Below are 9,186 nucleotides of genomic sequence, written 5' to 3'. Positions count from 1 at the left end.
GTCGCTTGATTAAATCCTTATACGGTCTTAAGCAAGCTCCCAGACAATGGCATGAGAAGTTTAATAATACTCTGACCACTGCCGGGTTTTGTGTAAACGAAGCCGACAAGTGTGTGTATTATCGCTTTTCTGGGGGCAAAGGTGTCATCATGTGTTTATACGTTGATGACATATTGATATTTGGGACCGATTTGGAGGCTATCATGGAGACAAAAATATTCCTCTCCAAGAACTTTGATATGAAGGACTTGGGTGAAGCTGATGTAATATTGAACATCAAGCTAATAAAGGGTGAGGATGGGATTACTTTGTCACAATCCCATTATGTGGAAAAGGTCCTGACTCGCTTTGGACATATGGACTGTAAACCAGTCACCACGCCCTATGATCCATCCTACACGCTCAGTAAATATGAAGGCGAGCCTGTGAACCAGCTACTATATTCGCAGATCATCGGATCTCTCATGTACCTGAGCAGTGCAACTAGACCAGATATCTCATATGCAGTATGCAGACTGGCTCGTTATTCGGCTAGTCCAGGAGATAGACACTGGGTAGCGTTGTACAGAGTGCTTCGGTATTTGAAGGGAGCGATGAATCTTGGTATTAAATATACCGGATTTCTGTCAGTACTTGAAGGATTCAGTGATGCAAACTGGATCTCTGACTCAGATCAAATGAAGTCTACAAGTGGCTATGCGTTCACTTTAGCTGGTGGGGCCGTGTCATGGAGATCGTCTAAACAATCAGTGTCGACACGTTCCACCAAGGAGGCTGAATTAGTTGCACTTGATTCAGCAGCATTGGAGGCTGAATGGTTGAGAGACCTATTGTCAGACCTTCCAATGCTAGCAAAGCCGATACCGGCTGTCCTAGTATACTGTGACAACACTTCTGTGTTGCTGAAAGTGAACAGTAGAAAGGACAACCAAAAATCCTCGAGGCATATCAGAAGACGACTTGATTCATGTCAGCATGCTAGAGAGACGGGTGTAATAACCGTAGATTACATCAAGTCTGAAAGGAACCTTGCTGATCCTTTCACCAAAGGGCTGGCTCAAAAGCCAATCCAAGCAGCGTGTATGGGAATGGGACTCGTACCCTGTTAGCGGTTTCAACTGCGGATAACTGTCCTGTGTGACCGGAGATCCCGAGATCCAGGCTCCAGGAAACGAAGCACTGTGGAACCAAGAGCACAAAAGATAAAGAGTCTCATGAGCTGCTGTGCTCTGACTGTATGGCAGGTTGAGCGATATGCTCTTAATGAAGTCAATGCTATAAGCAGGGAAATTGTCCTACAGAATTTCCTTAACGATTTCACCTATATGAGCTGACTGTGGGGTCGCAGTCCAGGAGAGAATGGGGTTTTCTCTCTAGTGAGCTCATGAATAGATATTAAAGGGCATGACCGTAACGCCCTGCCCCGTAAGAGAAGCAGATAATCTGCCTAGTACTATGTGCCTTTTGTGCGAAGATTTTGACACTAGGGTTTGTGGATCAAGGCGTAGTCCTCCGCTTACTCGTGCAGGGTTGGAGTACACTGGGATAGGCTTTGGTTCAAACCTAACAAGTACCTCTGCCGAAAAGTAGTATATAAACAGTACGGGAGCTCAATGACATTGATCAGAAAAATAAGAGTGAAAATGGTGGGGATTGCTGTTCATTTTAAGGGATTTTCCCTTTATTCAAAAAAAAGGGCTAGCCGAACTGGGCCGCTGCCAGGCCCACGGCCGAGCAGCCCAGCCCAGCCGGCCAGCAAAAGACGCGTAGGGCACGCACCAGAGGGAGCGAGCGAGCAGGGGAAACGTGGGGGCTGGCGGCGGCGTGCAGCTCTAGCCGATCTCTACGCCGTCTCAAGCGCAACCGCTGCTCCGGTTTGGCTCTTGAAATATGGAGTCTTTCTCCCTGCGCTTGAGCTCGCGAAGAAATCCCAACTCTCTGTTCCTATTCTTCCTCTCGGTTCCAGTCACGGTTTGGATCGATTCCTTCGATTCTTGGTGTTCTGGAGTTAATCCTGCTGGTAGAAGAAGGTGGAGGTGGCCCTGCTTGTGCGCAGCGAGGTTCTCCTGCGCTCCGTTGTCTCACCAGTGCACCTGTGAGGTGCTCTGTATGTTCTGATTGCTGTCCACCGTGGCCTGGTGTTTGGGCTCCCTGCTGCGCGGTGTTCATCTTCTCGGGCTGGTGCCGTGGACGTCTCCCTCGGTTCCGGCAGCGGCTCTAGTATCTCCGTCAACCTCCCACCGTGCAGGCCCGGACGTGGGCGGCGGAATTGGTTTTCTGGGACAGAACCTTGTGTTCGCTGAGCTGGTCTTCCCACGTAGACAATCTACGTGCTGTGAGTTATTCGTTGCCTCATTTTATTTACTGTTTAATTTTGTGCAATCTGCTAGTATTAAATACTTGGGTGTGATTGCACTGTTGTGGGCAGATTTGTGTGCTCGATGATGATAGCGGTGTAGTGAGACAGCGTGACAGTCTGGGTTTTAGTGTATTATCATTTTCATCATTAATATTATTTGTGCCTAATTAAATCTCTCTTTATTGAGGCTGTTTACCTGTGTTAAATTTTGTTAATTTATTTAGTACACAGCTCCTTTCTATCAGTATTTATATTTGATTATTAGGCTTATTACATCTGATCTAAAACCCTTATTTGGTAAGATACGACTGTCACGTTAGTCGAGGATCTCTGATCACCTTTTAGCGTTGGAGGGCTGTTTATTACAGCAACCCGCTATTTTGAAAGCAATAGTTTAAGATAAACAATTATGTTTATTTGTTTAATCTGTCTTCTTCATCTGCAAGCCATGTTTAATTATGAAATGGACCTGTGTAGCTATTTTACATGTTTACATGTCTTAGAATTGCTACTGTTCATTGCTGCTATAATTTCATATGGTATTTATCTGAGTTATATGATTGTTTTATTCGAAATTAGAATATTTAATTTATTTAAATATGAAGGAAGCATGTCACTTATTTCTCTAAATTTACAACAGATATAACTTCAAAAGGGGATACGTGTGAACCCGATTGCTTGTCGTATTATTGTTCAACGAATAACGAGTTAACGACTCGATAGATCCAATCTATCATTAGTTGCATTTGATTCTTGACTGAATTGTTTAGTTGCAGTGACTTGACATGTAAGGTCTTTGTCTATCGAAAGGCCAAAATCCCAGGTGCACCACCACCTAATTATACCTTCTATCGTCATATGTGGACACTTCAGTCCATATGCGTTAAGGAATCCAAAGATATATCACATATTTCATATGCTACCTAAAACCTAAAAATCTCCATCCTGTCGTCTTGCCATAGCTACATACGGCCTAACAGTTGTGTGCTGTAGTACGATCATTGTTATCGTGGTTTACTTGGTATTACCGGTTGAGACTAAGGATCCGATTTATGGAAAGTGATCCCTAAACTCCTATCGCATGGAAACATTTGAAGGCAACAAGTTTAGAAGAAATGCCAATGAAAATATCTGAATAAATTATGTAATGGAACCTAAGCCCGCGACTCCAACGATTCACACAAAGTTTACCTATAAGCAATGTTTTGTATTGTTCTACATTTTTGATTGCACTGTTCACAGAGTGGAGTTTAATATAGGTATGAGTGTGGATAAGATGCTGTAGATAGTCTAAAATGCGCTGATTTGGACATATTACAATATGTCATGGTTGATTACATTGTCTCACTTAGTGGGGATATCCAAGTTGTACCATTACATTGTATAATTTTTTTGTTCCACAAACTTCTTTATTATATGCTAAAATAACAATCTAAAATCTTATGCTAAAACATGGACATAATCACAATTCACTCGTAAAAACAAGGATAAATTTGTATGTGTATGCTGGTTTTTTATGATATTTTACACTGTTAAGGAGACTTAACGGAACAGGGGTAAACCTTTGTTTGAAACAGACCAGAGTAAATTCACAAAGTAAAAAAAAGGCTAATCTTTATCCGAATGCGCCCCGATGGGACCCACAGCACTCCCGGTCGATCAACACTGCCTGCTCTCGCGGTGGAGAAACACCGGGGCCCCACCACTCGCACGTTTCAGGCAAGTCGTGTGGCCTGATCCTGATGGCGTGATTATCTTGCCGGCGACGAGCAGATTAGTAGCTTTCCGTGGATTCCACGGACAGAATTAGCAGCTGGCCCGGATATTCGTTGGCTGCTGGCTTAGTTAGAGCGTGGTTATCCTGATCGCCATAGGATGGGGACGGTAGCTGGAGCCTGCAGGGCTGGAGGCCATTCCATCTCTCTCTGTCAATCCGTCGCTGCTAGTACTGTACTGCTAATATTATCAGCTAGTCAGCCCAATTGTTAGCTTAGTACGCTAGCTCTCAAAGTCTCAATGACGCGCGATGGCCAGTGACAGAGAAAGCAAAGCAAGGGCCTAAAATTGGCAGGGCGCCGGAGTCATGCGTCAGGGACGCGCGCGGCGTGACAGTAACAGCGACGCCGCGGGCTGGGCGGACGGGATTCCATATCGAGTAAACTCTGCGGTGGTCGTCGCGCGGCTCGCGTCATCGCCGTCGAGGCACGTGTCGACCGCGCGCCGGCCGGGCGCGGTCCATCCGTTGTCCGGCCTCCGGTGACGGTGAGCGCACGCGCGCGTGCCGCAGCGCGGAGCAGGAGGAGATCGGCGCTTTGCACGAAATATTCAAACACTTCATCTATCATATTTGGCACCGAAATATTCTTTTGCTCACAATATATCTTAGCCTCATCAAACACTTCATCCCAACCACTCTCCCTCAATATGCCTAATTAAGCTTTCACATCTTAGATTAGCTCCATAGCATGAACTATATTTATATCTTTTCTTTGTAAGATATGAGAAAGCTCATTTGTGATAGCAAACAATTTTAGCATAAGCTTCATAATGAAAACAAACTTAAAAGACTCTGTCGTAGGGTAAATCTCTACGGCCGGGTGGCGGATTGCACCCGCCCTAATTCCTAAAATGAGGAGGGGCCTAAGCGTCTTGCTTGTTACGAGGTTGGTGGATGAACACACGAGAGCACACGAGGGTTTAGAGTGGTTCGGGCTGCCGGGGCGTAACACCCTACTCCACTGTGTAATGTATTGTGAGTCTGAGATTGGATCTGTCTTGTAACGTCGCATGCCTCCCCTTTTATAGCTGAAGGGGGCATACATAAAGGTACTGAGCCCCGATATGTGGGCCTAGGGACATAGAGAATATAACACTTGGGACTATAAATATTTGCTGTCGGGGCAATCTCCTTGTGTCCTGTCACCCAAGATCTGTGTATCTTCGGCGTGCAGGGGAAGCTTCTTGTAGAAGGGATAACACGGTGTGCTGCTTGGCACGGGCGCACTGTTCGCCTACAGACCCAGCAAGCGCGTCGCCTGCTGGATGACCTTGACGCGGCCTGCCAGCGGATGGGACGGGACACATTAAATGCTGAGAGGGCACGTCGCCCGTCAGCGCAGTGGCAGGCGGTGTGTCCTCTCCTCAATAAATGCAGGGGTCGTACGTCCTTACGTCAGGCTCGGCCCGATGACTTATGTCATGGGCCACAAGCAGCGGGCCTTCGCCTGAGCGGGGAGTTGAGAGCACCTAGAGGGGGGTGAATAGGTGATCCTGTGAAAACTTAAACTTATAGCCACAAAAACTTGTTAAGTGTTAGCACAATAATTGCCAAGTGGCTAGAGAGGAGTCACAACAAAACACAATACCACACGAGATCAAACACAGAGATGACACAGTGGTTTATCCCGTGGTTCGGCCAAGACCAACGCTTGCCTACTCCACGTTGTGGCGTCCCAACGGATGAGGGTTGCAATCAACCCCTCTCAAGTGGTCCAAAGACCAACTTGAATACCACGGTGTTTTGCTTTGCCTTTCAATATCCCGTTTGCGAGGAATCTCCACAACTTGGAGCCTCTCGCCCTTACACTTAAGATTCACAAAGAAATACGGAGTAAGGAAGAAACTAGCAACGCACACAAGACTCAAAATCAGAGCAACAGCACGCACACAAGTCGCAACAAGAGCTCGCAACACAACTCAATGAGTTCACAACTCAACAAGAGCTCTAGATGCTATCACAATGAACCAAATGCGTGGAATCGATGTCTTGGTGCTTAGGAATGTTGTAGGAATGCTTGGTCTACTCCTCCATGCGCTTAGGGGTCCCTTTTATAGCCCCAAGGCAGCTAGGAGCCGTTGAGAGTAGTTCTGGAAGGCTGATCTTGCCGTCTGTCATCGGGCGCACCGGACAGTCCGGTGCACACCGGACACTGTCCGGTGCCCGATCTCCTTCCTAAAATGGCGCAGCCGACCGTTGCAGATCTGGGAGCCGTTGGCGCACCGGACATGTCCGGTGCACACCGGACAGTCCGGTGCCCCCTTCCGACCGTTGGCTCGACCACGTGTCCCGCGCAGATCGCGCGGCCGACCGTTGGCTCACCGGACAGTCCGGTGCACACCGGACAGTCCGGTGAATTTTAGCCGTACGTCGTCGGCGAATTCCCGAGAGCGGCCAGTTCGCCCGAGGCAGCCTGGCGCACCGGACACTGTCCGGTGCACCACCGGACAGTCCGGTGCCCCAGACCGAACAGCCTCTTGGCTGTACACAGCCAACTCTTCTCTTTTCTTCTTCTTCCTTTTTCTGATACTTAGACAAGTATATTAGTACACAAAACCAATGTACTAAGACTTAGAAACATACCTTTGCTCTTGATTTGCACTTTGTTCATCCATGGGCATAGATTCACATTTAAGCACTTGTGTTGGCACTCAATCACCAAAATACTTAGAAATGGCCCAAGGGCACATTTCCCTTTCAATCTCCCCCTTTTTGGTGATTTATGCCAACACAACATAAAGCAACTAGAACAAGTGCAATATCACTTCAAATCAAAACTCAAATTCATTTTGATTCAATTTGGCATATATGGATCATCCTTTGCCACCACTTGGTTTGTTTTTGCAAATCAAACTCAAAATCCTATCTCTAAGTCAAATCCACTTGTAGAGACATAAAGAGAGATTTTCCATAGAAAATTGATTCAAGATGCAAATCAAACTCAAAATCCTATCTCTAAGTCAAATCCACTTGTAGAGACACAAAGAGGGTGAGGCAATGGGGTTAAAGGGCCAAGATTAATCCCGTTTTGGTGCTTGATGCCAAAGGGGGAGAAAATAAAGGCCAAAGCAATAAATGGATCAGCTACCACTTGAGAAACTTTGAAAACAGTAGGATAGAGCTTTTGGTTTGTCAAAACTCTTGCATTGTCTCTTTTGTCAAAAGTTGGCCTCTTATGGGGAGAAGTGTTGTTTATGGGAAAAAGGGGGAGTTCCATAGAAAATTGATTCAAGATTCCAGAAACTCCCCCTTTTTCCCATAAACAACACTTCTCCCCACAAGAGGCCAACTTTTGACAAAAGAGACAATGCAAGAGTTTTGACAAACCAAAAGCTCTATCCTACTGTTTTCAAAGTTTCTCAAGTGGTAGCTGATCCATTTATTGCTTTGGCCTTTATTTTCTCCCCCTTTGGCATCAAGCACCAAAACGGGATTAATCTTGGCCCTTTAACCCCATTGCCTCACCAAAATCTTCAATTAAGAGCAAATGGCAATAAGAGTTCATGAGATGAACTTGGAATAAGTTACCCTCTCATCGGAGTGCAGTGGAAGTCTTTCATGGTCCAAGTCCACCTTTTCCCTTTCAATCCTCCTTCGAGACTAAATCATCAAACTCAAGCACATGGTTAGTCTCAAAGGGTCAAGTTGTAACACATCTCCCCCTAAACATGTGCATCACTTTGCAACGGACTTGTGAGGTCCAGGGAGTGTTTGTACAACTGAGCACCTTAATAAGCAACAAAATGCAAAAAGGAACATGATCAAAAGCATAAATACATGTATGCTACAATTCAATCCAAGTTCCGCGAATCTAAGACATTTAGCTCACTACGTAACCTGCAAAAGGTCTTCTCATCTAGAGGCTTGGTAAAGATATCGGCTAGCTGGTTCTCGGTGCTAACATGAAACACTTCGATATCTCCCTTTTGCTGGTGGTCTCTCAAAAAGTGATGCCGGATGTCTATGTGCTTTGTGCGGCTGTGCTCAACAGGATTCTCCGCCATGCGGATAGCACTCTCATTATCACATAGGAGTGGGACTTTGCTCAGATTGTAGCCAAAGTCCCAGAGGGTTTGCCTCATCCAAAGCAGTTGCGCGCAACACTGTCCTGCGGCAACGTACTCGGCCTCAGCGGTGGATAGGGCAACGGAGGTTTGTTTCTTAGAGTTCCATGACACCAGGGACCTTCCTAAGAATTGGCATGTCCCCGATGTACTTTTCCTATCGACCTTACATCCAGCATAGTCGGAGTCTGAGTATCCAACTAAGTCAAAGGTAGACCCCTTTGGATACCAGAGCCCGAAGCAAGGCGTAGCAACCAAATATCTAAGAATTCGCTTCACCGCCACTAAGTGACACTCCTTAGGATCGGATTGAAATCTAGCACACATGCATACGCTAAGCATAATATCCGGTCTACTAGCACATAAATAAAGTAAAGACCCTATCATTGACCGGTATGCTTTTTGATCAACAGACTTACCTCCTTTGTTGAGGTCGGTGTGTCCGTCGGTTCCCATCGGAGTCTTTGCGGGCTTGGCGTCCTTCATCCCAAACCGCTTTAGCAGATCTTGCGTGTACTTCGTTTGGGAGATGAAGGTGCCGTCCTTGAGTTGCTTCACTTGGAACCCAAGGAAGTAGTTCAACTCGCCCATCATCGACATCTCGAATTTCTGTGTCATCACCCTGCTAAACTCTTCACAAGACTTTTGGTTAGTAGAACCAAATATTATGTCATCGACATAAATTTGGCACACAAACAAATCACCATCACATGTCTTCGTAAAAAGAGTTGGATCAGCTTTCCCAACCTTGAAAGCATTAGCAAGTAAAAAGTCTCTAAGGCATTCATACCATGCTCTTGGGGCTTGCTTAAGTCCATAGAGCGCCTTAGAGAGCTTACACACTTGGTCGGGGTACCGTTCATCCTCGAAGCCAGGGGGTTGCTCCACGTACACCTCCTCCTTGATTGGCCCGTTGAGGAAAGCGCTCTTCACATCCATTTGGAACAACCTGAAAGAATGGTGAGCGGCATATGCTAGCAAGATAC

The sequence above is a fragment of the Zea mays genome, chromosome 9 (genome assembly GCF_902167145.1).
Source record: "Zea mays cultivar B73 chromosome 9, Zm-B73-REFERENCE-NAM-5.0, whole genome shotgun sequence".
Taxonomy (NCBI): Eukaryota; Viridiplantae; Streptophyta; class Magnoliopsida; order Poales; family Poaceae; genus Zea; species Zea mays.
Note: the sequence above shows the minus strand (reverse complement) of the source record.